This window comes from Vicugna pacos, unplaced genomic scaffold, assembly GCF_048564905.1.
Source record: "Vicugna pacos unplaced genomic scaffold, VicPac4 scaffold_40, whole genome shotgun sequence".
In the NCBI taxonomy this organism is placed as follows: Eukaryota; Metazoa; Chordata; class Mammalia; order Artiodactyla; family Camelidae; genus Vicugna; species Vicugna pacos.
The window spans coordinates 108,589-121,100 of NW_027328744.1; the positions used below are offsets into that span (position 1 = coordinate 108,589).

A 12,512-nucleotide genomic window follows, 5' to 3' on the forward strand; every position below is an offset into this window, starting at 1 on the left:
TCAGAAAAGGAAAGTAAGGAAACAATCCCTTTTAAAATTGCATCCAAAAACATAAAATACTTAGCAATAAGTCTGACCCAGGAAGTGAAAGACATATGTGGAGAAATACAAAACACTAAGGAAATTAAATATGACTTAAAGAAATGGAAAGATATCCCATGTTCTTAGATTGGAAGAATTAATATTGTTAAGATGGCCATACTACACAAAGCAATCTACAGTTTTAATGCCCATCCATATTAACCCAGGACACTTTTCACAGAACTACAATAAATTATCCTAAAATTTAAATGGAATCACAAAAGACCCAGAATTGCCAAGACAATACTGAAGAAAAAGAGCAAAGCTGTAGGAATAACCCTCCCAGGCTTCAGACAATGTTGTAGAGCTACAGTAATCAAAACAGCATGGCATTTGTACAAAACCAGACATATGGATCAATGGAACAGAAGAGAGAGCCCAGAAATAAATCCACAAACTTTTGATCAATTAATCTTTGACAAATGAGTCAAAAACATACAGTGGAGTAAAGACAGTCTCTTCAGCAAATGGTGTTGGGAAAACTGGACAGCTGTATGAACATCAGTGATGTTAGAACACTCTCTCACACCATACACAAAAATAAACTCAAAATAGCTTAAAGAGTTAAACATAAGGCAAGACACTATAAACCTCTTAGAAGAAAACATAGGCCAAACATTCTCCAACACAAATCTCAGCAATGTTCTCCTTGGGCAGTCTACCCAGGCAATAGAAGAACAAAGCAAAAGTAAACAAATGGGACCTGATTAAACTTACAAGCTTTCACACAGCAAAGGAAACCATAAACAAAACAAAGAGACAACCTATGGAATGGGAGAAAATATTTGCAAAACATGAGACTGACAGGGGCCTAAACTCCAGAATATATGAACAGCTCATACAACTTAATAAGAAAAAACAAACAACCCAATCCAAAAATGGGCAGAAGACCTAAACAAGCAATTCTCCAGTGAAAACATACAAGTAGCCAATAGGCACATGAAAAAATGCTCCACATCATTAATTATTAGAGAAATGCAAATCAAAACTACTATGAGATATCACCTCACATTAGTCAGAAGAACTGTTATTCAGGAGTACACAAAGGATAAATGCTGGAGAGGCTTTGGAGAAAAGAGAACCCTCCTACACCGCTGGTGGAATGTCATTTGGTGTCGCTGTTATGGAAAACAGTATGGAGATTCCTCAAAAGACTAAAAACAGACTTTCCCTATGATCCAGAAATCCCACTTTTGGGCATATATCCAGAGGGAACCTTAATTCAAAAAGATACATTCACTCTAATGTTCATAGCAGCATTATTTACAATAGTCAAGATGTGGAAACAACCTAAATGTCCATCGACAGATGACTGGATAAAGAAGTGGTATGTTATACAATGGAATACTACTCAGCCATAAAAAATGATAAAATTATGCCATTTGCAGCAACAGGGATGGACCTGGAGAATGTCATTCTAAGTTAAGCCAGAAAGAGAAAGAAAAATACCTATGATATCACTTATATGTGGAATCTTAAAAAAAAAAGAGACAAATGAACTTATTTGCAAAACAGAAACAGACTCTCAGACATAGAGGACAAACTTGTGGTTATCATGGGGGAGGGGTGGGAAGGATTAATTGGGAACTAGAGACTTATACGTATAGAACAGATAAACAAGTTCATGCTGTATCTCACAGGGAACTATATCCGATACATTACAGTAACTTACGATGAAAAATAATATGAAAACAAATATATATATGTTCATATATGACTGAAGCATTGTGCTGTACACCAGAAATTGACACAACATTGTGAACTGACTATCCTTCAATAATATGTGTGTGTGTGTGTGTGTGTGTGTGTGTGTATGTATATACATATACACAAAAAATAAAACAGGATCCCAGGAGGCCTCAGTGCACTCACCCCAGAACTAAGAAACCATGATAATGTGGTAAAGTCCCCATTTAGCACATATCCAGTATGGACCAGATGACATTCAAACAATTCAATGCAGATTCTTTCCAGTCCTGGCATTGCCCAGGTATCCTGGACCCTCACTGGCAGGTGGGCACAAATGGACTCATGTACACATTGACACTGGGATCTCACCCCAGCTTGAGCAGGAATGTGCACAGGAACTCCCTTCACAAGATAATCTTGGGAGGCCTCAAGAAAGTGGTTTCCCAGTGTCCACAGCCATCTAGGCATTGCCAGCAGTCCTAGTCTCTGGCCATCTCTCTAGTTGGAGCTCTACCACTGAGGTACCACTACGCCTAGCTATGTGCCCACCACCAGCATCGATCCCTAAGAGCTCAGCTGTCTCTGGAAGGGGGAAGACAAACATTCCCTCCCTTGGTGGTAAACTCAGTTATAGGGGTCTCAGGCTGGGTTGCTTAGGCCCTGGATGTCAGTGAATTACTGAGATGACATGTGGTTACCCACACTCTCCACTAGGTCAGGGGAGCTCAGGCAGTTCAGCTGCAGCAGTAGCCATCCACTGGCCCTAAACTCCTATTCTCTGCCCAACCACAGCAGACTTGGGCTGGCTGTGCCCCAGGGGCCTGGCCTTCATATACCCTGTTCCTGAAGTTAGGTGATTCTCTGCCCATCTTGTATGCTCTGACCTCTAACCAAGGGATCGCACTATATATCTTATCTGCACAACACACTGACCAAATTTCAGCTCCAGCCCAATCAGTTTCCCCATGGCCTGAAACCAACTTAGTGCTTAGTATTATTATCCTGCTTTAGTTTTTGTTTTGTTTTTTTTTAAGATAAACTGAAGCCTAGTAGGTGTTAAGTAGCTTTTCAGAGGTGACGTAGGTAGGAAGTAGTAGAACAAGAATTCAAAACTTGATCTCTCTTGAGAGAACTTGAACATCTTTGTCCTTCTCACTCCTGCATGTTGTACCCAGATGCCTGTTACCCCGTCTGAGTTCCTCTCATCACCTGGGGAAGGCTTACTCTAACCTGTCCCAAGAGCATACCCCAGATACCCACTACTGAACAGAGAGACTAAGGTAGGGGTGGAGGGAAAGGGCTAAGCAGGGGACAGAAGGAGCCAGTTAGCCTGGGAGTGGGGCCTGGCCTGTCACTGAAGTCACTGGCAGGGAGAGGGACTTGAAAGATCTGTGTTCAGGGGCTCCCTGCCCTCCCAAACGGTGTGCTGGCATGGGCTGCTAGTGCTCATTGCCAAAGTCAAACACAGACAAGCTACGGAGGTAAGAAGAAACTAACAGAAATCATAGGCTTCCAGTTTCTAGTCTAGAGTGTGAGGAACTTGGAATTCATCCCTCCCATCCTCAAAACAAGAAAAAATGAACAGACTGAAAAGAAACATCTCTTTCTAGACCCATCAGAGAACTGAGGTCACAGGGCAAACCACTGTCCTGAGAATTGGAGAAGGAGGCAGATGCTTTATACGGTACGATCAGAGAAGGCCAGGCCCAGTGTGGGCAGGGACTAGAACCAACACTGTGACATGCAGGCCCCAGGTCCAGCTTTCTCCATGGGATGAGCACTCCAGATGAGGGAAGCACTAGCCTCTCTCCTGCTGGTCAGGGCTGGCACAAGCTGTGATCACAGCTGTAATGCTCAGCAGATCCATGGCTGAGTCAATGGGCAGCACTTACCAGCTTTGACAGCTGTGAGCCTCGGCTGTGGTCAGTGCCCATGAAGTCTTGAGGAAGGCCAGCCTTCCTCCTGCAGGGAGGCAATCTCGAACAAGTAAACCTCGCCCTCTAGCTACTTCAAGAATCAAAACCCAGCCATGGCAATCTCAGGTACATAACTATGAGAAATGAAAACGTATTTCCCCACAAAAACTTGTATACAAATGTTCACAGCAGAATCACATGATCTAATGCATAATTGTGAGAAAAGTGGAAAATAAAGTATATTTTCATTTTTGTATCTGAAACATTGGAAATATCATTTAAGAAACTAAGTAGTTATCTAATAATGGCAGGGGGAATTAAGATGTCACGAGGGTGGATGTGAAACTTCTCAATGTACAGTATTTTGTTATTTTAACTTTAAACTGTGAATGTGTTCTAAATTTGAAACAAAGTTTTAGAAATCATAGGAATTATAGTTCCCAACTAGACATGAAATATTGTAAACATGAACAGTGTTTTTAAAATATATATAACTATTCAAAATCTGAGTTGGAAATAACAGTGGTAGAAGAGAATCTGTTAATGTCAAACTTTCAAAATGAAATCAATAGATAATGTCTAAATTTGAAGCACAGTGTTTAGAAAACACAAAATGTCTTGAATTTATTTCACAACCTGTTAATGCATTTCATAATTTTATTTATTTATTTGTTTGTTTATCATTAACTCTTTGTACCTTATAGAGATCTTTTACGCAACAATATTTCCCATGACAAAGATACATTTATTTGAAATATGGTAATTCCTCCAGTTTTGTTTTAGTTTTTTTCTTCTATGAAGTTCAAGTAAAATTACAATGAACATTTTTGGTTTAAAAAAGAAACTTGTATACAAATGTTCACACCAGAATTAATCCTAATAGACAAAAAGGCTACAAATCTGTGGGGCCACCAGACCCGCCCCCGAGGTCCCGAAAGCCAATCCGCGCGCACGCTTCCCGGCCCCGCCCCGGCGTCCTCCTCCGCCCCGCCCCTCCCTCCGTCCACCAGAAGGTCAGTTTGTCAGGCAGGCAGGGGGCGTCCTGTCCGAGCAGCTGGAGGTTCTGCGTTTCTCCCGAGCGGCTCTGGCCTTGCTCCCTCCGGCCAGCGGCGGCGGCTGCAGCGGCGGCAGCGCAGTCCCTCCGGGAGGCGCGGTGTGGGCCGAGCGGCTGCCGCTGAGCTTCGTGGCCAGCGCCGCGGCCGCGGCGGCGGCGGCGGCGGCGCGGCCCCGAGATGGTCCGCGGCAGGTATTCGACGTGGGTGGCGCTCCAGCAACCTGCTAAACCGGCGAGGGCTCCCCCGACGTGATGTGGTGAGTGTCCGCGCGGCCCCTCGCCCGGCCTTGGCATACGCAGCTGCGGCGCCTGCCGCACGACCCGCGACCCAAACCGAGAGCGCGGCCCCGACCCCCGCAGGGCTGCCCCGCCGTCCGCGCGCCGGGGGTCTCGGGCCTGGGCCGGGCGGTTCGCGCTGGGGCGGTGCTCGCTGCGCTTCCCGGGCCGGCCCTCACTTTGCGCGGGGAGCCGGGAAGGGGCCCGTGTAGGGGGTGGAGGCCGGGACCCGGGCCTTCAGGGACCCCCAGGACGGTAACGGGGCCCCCACCCCCGGGTGCTCCCCTCGCGGCCTTCCCTTGACGTCGGACTGTGAAGCCGCGAAGTCCTTCAGGTGCTCGCGGCGGCGGCCGTGGTCTGGAAAGCGGTCGGCAGCGGCGTGTGTGCACAGCCCCGAAATCATCTTGTTTGCCCCCTCGCCTGCGTTTTCCGCGGCCGGCTTTGCTTCCGTGGTGCCAGGGCTGCTCTCCTGCGCAGGCTTTCTAAGCAGCATGAGCGGCACCAGTGTTGGTGTGGAATGTTTCAATCTTGAAGTTTTTAAGTGGATGTTGGTGTGGTACTGTTCGCGTTTCAGGAAGGATAAGTCGGCATTCCTGTCTCGATTTCTTAAGGGGTCATTTGGAGTTGGGCCTAATTTGACTTTTTCCCCTTGTACCGCGTGTGACCTCCGTTACTAGCGTAAAGGCACCCAGACGTTTTAGCACAGTGACTGTGGACTTCCCAGTTAACTGCTTTAGTGCTCAGTGTGTATGCAGCCCCGATGGAGTTCTTGCAGGACCAAATGCAGGCTCCCTTGTCTGGCTCCAGATCCCTCAGAAGCGCTGGTGGAATGGGGAGGAGGGTGTTGTTTTTTATTAGAACCAGCTACCTGTCATATTTTGTGCTGACAGAGATTTGTGGAAGTGTAGGCTCCATTACATCTAAACCTTCGTGTGAGTGTGTCTTTCGTGTTGAATGAAGGAAGCAAACTATTTATGAACAGTTCGTGTCCACCACCTTGCGGAGTGCCCTTTTTCCTTGTGTGATTGATGAATGATTCTGCAGACAACTCGGCAACTCACCGTTGTACAAATATTTTGTTCAGTGAGAGCATCATTTGGGTGAATGCTAGATTTGAAGGCCACTACCAGTTAGGAGGATCTTCAGAATTAAGGTTCCTGGAAATCTCCTGATTAGAATTTCCATGTGAGTAACTTAGGCCTTTGGGGTCAGAATACGATTTGAGAGATACGGAGGTAGTCAGTGTATTCACATTTCTGAAAATAAAAGTAAAGCCAACATGGTTAATACATTAAATAACAATGTAATTTACTCATTTAAAATATTTGTAATATTACGTACTTGTTATCTCTTAACTGTGAACCTCTGGGAATGTTCTCCTCTTGGATTATATGAAATATCTGTAAATTGGTTTTGCTTTTCTACAGATAGGAGAGCCCTTACTGGGTGTCTTTCTTAAAGTGTTGTTTTGTTCTAGCAGGCAGTTACTGTCCTGGAGGATCTGTTTAACCCTTTTGAGGCTTGTTTTAAAAGTTTGTGATGCCTTCACTAAATGCCTGGGTCTTCTGTGTATTCTCTTGTTTCCTGCTGGTCATGATGTGAACACCAGGAGTTGTTCAGGCCAGAGCTCCCTGTTGTTCTTTCTTTGATAATTGCCTATGAAATGGCAGTTGGCTCAGCTTAAAGCTTAAGTGAACCCCATGTAGGTTATTGGAACCCTTTCTCAGAGAGGCTCTCTCCTCTTCTGGTTCCCTGTCCTGCAAATTCCAGCCACCTAGCCTCCCTGAGCTCTCATGTCTCTGCATCAGGAAGACCACTGTGCTGATCTATTTAGAGCCCCCTGTCTCACACCCCAGCCTAGGAAGTGCCTAGGAAAGAAAGCTGGAACACTCAGTGGGCTCCCAGATCAACCTGTCACTACTTGTTGATCAGCTTCTGAAAGATATGTTATATATGTTGGATGAAGAAGGGCTCGTGCTCCAGTACCGCTTACTCCCCACAGTCAGAGGCAGAGAGGTCTGCAGTTCCCTCAGGGAATGGTGTTTAGGAACCGACATCTGAGTGCTCAGTATGCTCATTGTTCCTGGGGTGCCTCTGCTTCTAGGCCCTTTTACTGGACAGAGCTAAGAAATAGGTAAAAAAGTTAGATTATGTATATATGTATATACACATATTTATGTCACGGTCTGTATTTATTGTTGAAAACCATGAGTTCATGCAAATAACTCTATTTCCAGTTCATCACCACAGGATTCACTTTCACTCTCTCCCATTCAGTAGATGTCTTATTTGCAGTATATTTACTCATTTGCTCAATCCTATAGTAATGGAGAAAATAGTTTCAAAATTACTGACGCATACCACTGTGATAAATACACTTTCTAACCAGTTTAATGTTGAGAGTACTTATGTCTTTAGACTGAGGGTAGAGAGTAAAAATACCGTGTTGAAAAGTTACTTACATTATTTCTCCTTTGGTTACTTATGTTTTATTCATACGAAGTAAAATTAGGTTTCCTCACTCATTTATTTCACTTTGAGTATGTGAAGTGTCAACATAATTTCAAGTCAAAGCTGTCCCCGGAAGTGTCACTGCCCCTTCCTCCTCTAATCCCTTCCAGTTTCCACCCTTGAGGGTTGTTAATGAACCTTGTTAATTTCTGGTTTATCCATCATGTTTCTTTCTGCAAAATTAAGGATATGCTTGTTTACATATTTCCATTCTTGTACAAGTAGCATCCTGTACATACTCTTTTGTCCTTTACTTTTTTCAGTTAACAGTATATCCTAGAAATCACTCCGTATTAGTTCACAGAAATGTGATGATAGCTGGAGTATATTAGGGTTAATGAGACTTTCTCAAGATGGAGCTATGTCCTCAGTTTGCATGCTGATGACACCGATCCTGGTCCTGTTTGAGAGGAAGAAGTGACACGACTTTAGAAGAGAAGCCTTCAAGGAAGCCAGGGGGCCTGGGGTGCTGGGCAGAATGGAGGTTTTGGGTTTTGATTGCTGAAAGGACACTTCACTGTGAGGGAAAATGAAGCCCTGTTGATTAGAGCCTGAGTTCTGATATAATTCTATGTCAGAGCACTCATTTTCATTAAATGGGGAGTTATTATAAATCAGGAAAATTTGCTATGTAGATTTTTTTAATTAACTTTTTTAGAGAAGTTTTAGATTCACAGCAAAATTGAGAGAAAGGTATAGAAATTTCCCATATATCCCCTGCCTCCACTCGTGAGTAGCCTCCCTCATTATGAGCATCCTCCGTCAGAGTGGTGTGTTTGTTACAATGGATTAACCTACACGCTTACAAGTGAGTAACCCTACCCAAGGGTTCACTCTTGATGTGCGTTTTGTGGCTTGGGCAAATGTAAAACGACATGTATCTGCCATTGTCGTATCATACATCGTATTTTCATTGCCCTAAAAGTTAACAGTCATCTGTGCTCAGCCTGTTCATCCCCTCACCCTCACAACCACTGATCTTTTTACTGTCTTCATGCTTTTACCTTTGGCGGAGTGTCACATAGCTACTATTATATAGTATGCAGCTTTTTCAGATTGGCTTCTTTCACTTAGTAATATGCATTTAGTTTTCTCCATGTCTTTTCATGCCTTGAGAGCTCTTTCTTCTTATTGCTGAAAATTTTTCCACTGCATAGACGTATCACAATTGGTTTATCCATTTACCTACTGAAGGACACCTTGGTTTCCTCCAGGTGTTGTTGATTATGAATAAAAGCTGCTGTGCAGACTTTTGAGTGGACCTGTTTTCAGCTCCTTTCGGTAACTACCAAGGAGCATGATGGCTGGATTGAATGGTAAGAGTCCACCAAAATGTCTTCTAAAGTGGCTGTACCATTTTGCCTTCCCACTGACAGTGAATGAGAGTTTCTGTTGCTCTACATTCTTGCCAGCATTGGGTGTGGTCAGTGTTCCAGATTTTGGCTATTCAAATGAGTGTGTAGTGTTATTTTAATTTGTTGTTTTAATTTCCATTCCCATGATGAAATGTGATGTGGAGCATCTTTTCATATGCTTATTTGCCATCTGTATATGTTTTTGTGAAGTGTCTGTTAAGGTCTTTGGCTCAGTTTTTAATCAAATTATTTTCTTATTGTTGAGTTTTAAGAATTCTTTGTATATTTTAGATTACATTCTTTTATCAGATGTGTCTTTTGCAGATACTTTCTCAGTCCATGGTTTGTCTTCTCATTCTCTTGACATTGCCTTTTGCAGTGCATAATTTTTAGTTTTAATGAAGCCCAGCTATCCATTATTTCTTTCATGAATTATGCCTTTGATGTTGTATTTATACATTGAATTTATAGATCAAATTGGGAAGAGCTGACACCTTAAACATTTTGAGTCATCCTATCCGTGAACGTAGACTATCTCTTCTTAGTTCTTTTTTGCTTTTGTTCATGAATTTTGTAGTTTTCCTTGTGTGGATGTTGTACATATTTTATTAGATTTATATCTAAGTGTTTCATTTTTTGAGGTTTTAATGTAGCATTTTAAATTTCAAATTCCACCTCTTCTTGTTGGTGTATACAAAAGCAGTTGATTTTTTAATATATTAACCTGTATCCTGCAGCCTGGTATAATTGCTTATTAGTTCCAGGAATTTTTTATTCATTATTTGGGTTTTTCTACATAGTAAACAATCATATCTGTGAACAGCAACAGTCTTCCTTCCCTATCTGTATTACTTTTTATTTCCTTTTCCTGCCTTATTGCATTAATAAGGGCTTCTAGTATGACTTTGAAAAGGCGTGGCTTTTACCTGATTATAGTGCAAAAACCTCAAGTTTCTCACCTTTAATTATGTTAGTTGTAGGTGTTTAATAGATATTCTTTATCAAGTTGAGGAAGTTCCCCCTTTATTCCTACTTTATTGAGAGCATATGTCATGAATGGGTATTGAATCTTGTCAGATGCTTTTCCTGCATCTATTGATATGATCATGTGATTTTTTTTTTCAGCCTGCTGATGTGATGGATGATTTTAATTGATTTTTGAGTGCTGAGTAACCTTTCATATCTGGGATAAATCCCACTTAGTTGTGTTGTATAATTCTTTTTATACATTGTTGGATTTGATTTGCTAATCTCTTGTTAAGGATCTTTGCATCTGTTCATGACAGATACTGGTTTGTAGTTTTCTTGTAATGTCTTTTTCTGGTTTTGTTATTATGGTGTTGTTGACCTCATTGAATGAGTTAAAAAGTATTCTCTCTGCTTCTGTCCTCTGAAGGAGATTGTAGAAATTTGGAATAGAGTTGACCCTTGAACAACACGGATTTGAACTGCACAGGTCCACTTACATGCAGATATTTTTCAGTGGTAAATAGTACACTACTATGTGGTCCTTGGTTGGCTGAATCCATGAATGCATAGAAACTGTGGATCCAGAGGGCTGAGTAAAAGTTATACACAGATTAACTCCTGCATTGTTCAAGGGTCAACTGTTACTTCTTCCTAAAATTTTTGGTAGAAATTGCTGCTGAACCCATCTGGGCCTGGTCCTTTCTATTTGGGAAGGTAAATTATTTATTCAGTTTCTTTAATAGACATAGACCTATTCAGATTATCTGTTTCTTATATGAGTTTGGGCAGTTTGTATCTTTCAAGGAATTGGTCCATTTCATACAGCTTATCAAATTTGTGGGCATAGAATTATTCATAGTATTCATTTTATTATAATCCTTTTAAAAACGTCCATGGGATCTGTAGTGGTGTCACCATCTTTCATTTCTGACACTAATTATTTGTGTCCTCTCTCCTTTTTCCTTTGTTAGCATGGCTAGAAGCTTATGTTCTATATTGCTCTGAAAGAACCAGCTTTCTTCCCTGTTTATTTTCTCTTTTTTGTTGTTGTTTTTGTTTTCAATTTCATTAATTTCTCTTTAATGTATTATTTCCTTATTCTGCTCACTTTGGATTTAATTTTCTTTTTTTTCTTTTTTTTTCTTTTTTTTCTTAGTGTACTAGGGTGGAAATGTAGATTATTGATTTTAGACATTTCTTCTTTCATAACATGCATTCAGTGGTGTATAAATTTTCCTTTAAGCACTGATTTTTCTATATACCACAGGTTTTGATAAATTGTGTTTTGATTTTCATTTACTTCAAAATATTTTAAAATTTCTATTGGGATTCCTTCCTTCCTCCCTCCCTCCCTCCCTCCTTCCCTTTCTTCCAGTTATATAGTGCTTGAGATCTCTTCTTTGACTCATGTATTATTTAGAAGTGTGTTGTTTCATCTGAATATTTGGGGGTTTTCCCATTGTTTCTCTGTTAATTTCTTGTTGAATTCTGTTGTGGACTGAGAGTAGACATTGTATGATTTCTTTTCTTTAAAATTTGTTAAGGTATGTTTTACGGCTCAGAATGGGGCCTGTCTTGGTGAATGCTGCATGGGAGCTTGAGAAGAATGTTTATCCTGCTGTTGGATGAAGTAGACTGTAAGTGTCAATGATACCAGTTGATTGATGGTGTTGTTGAGTTCAGTTACGTCCTTCCTGGTTTTCTGCCTACTGGATCTGTCTATTTCTGATAGAGATATATTGAAAATTTTAATTATGATAATGGATTTTCCTATTTCTTCTTGTAGTTGTGTCAATTTTTGCTGCATGTAGTTTAATGCTCTGTTGTAAGGTGCATATGTGTTAAGGATTGTGCCGCTGGTCCTACAGTCGAGGCCCAAGGAGGGGAAGAGACCTGCCCAGGTCACCCAGCACAGGAGGGCAGTTGGGTGGGACCCAGGCCTTCGGGCTTGTCACAGGCTCCCTTCTTAGGACAGGGGTACAGGCCTGCCTGGGAAAGAAGCATCAGGAAAGTGAATAACCCTGCAGACAGGGCCAAGTCGGCTGGCTGGCCGAGCCTTAGTTTCCCTTCTGTGGAACAGGGACGGGACGGTGCCTGCTCACAGGGTCTCTGTGAAGCTAGAGATGGTGCCGCTGTGGTGCTGGGGAGAGCCCTCCTGGTCCTCCTTACCTGGGAAGTGGCCGGAGGGCCCTGGGCCTGGCTCTCAGCCCCATCCTGAGGGCCGATGGTGCCTGTCGAGCTGGGCGGGCTGCCGGTCCCTGCGGCCCTGAGAGTGGCAGCTGCAGGGCTTGGTGAAGGATGGGCCAACTTCCCTTCCCAGCCACCCTGGCCCATCGTCCCCCACCACGCACCCTGGGGTGGCTCCCTCTGTCCTTCCTGCCTCTTGTCTCTGCTTCCCCCTACCTGGTGTCCTCTCTTGTCACCTCCTGTCCCTCTCTAGGACTTGACCCCCACCTTTCTCTCACTCACACACTGTCTCTTCTTGCTTGTGTCTTTCTCTGACTCTCCCCTAGGCCGTTGGGCCCTGAGCTCAGGTCTAGCCCTGTCCAGGGCCACAGGGCCACAGGGCCACAGGGCCACATCTCTCCCAGCCCTCCCACCCTCACAGCGAAGTTCCAGCCCCAGCCCTGCTCACAGTGGAGGAGCCCGGTTACGGAGCTG

The 12,512-nt window shown here is 43.0% G+C and overlaps 1 long non-coding RNA gene across 3 annotated transcripts in view; it reads left to right on the top strand.

Moving 5' to 3' along the window:
* The first annotated feature begins 2,832 nt into the window (after positions 1-2,832).
* Positions 2,833-12,512, top strand: part of LOC140694581 (uncharacterized) — a 29,252-nt gene continuing 19,572 nt past the window's right edge. For 2 of the 3 annotated variants that reach the window (XR_012070165.1, XR_012070166.1), the window contains exon 1: positions 11,474-11,488. This is a non-coding gene — a long non-coding RNA (uncharacterized lncRNA). Of the gene's footprint in view, positions 4,998-11,473; positions 11,489-12,512 lie in introns of those variants that run through there. The other variant, XR_012070167.1, reaches the window with a different exon arrangement.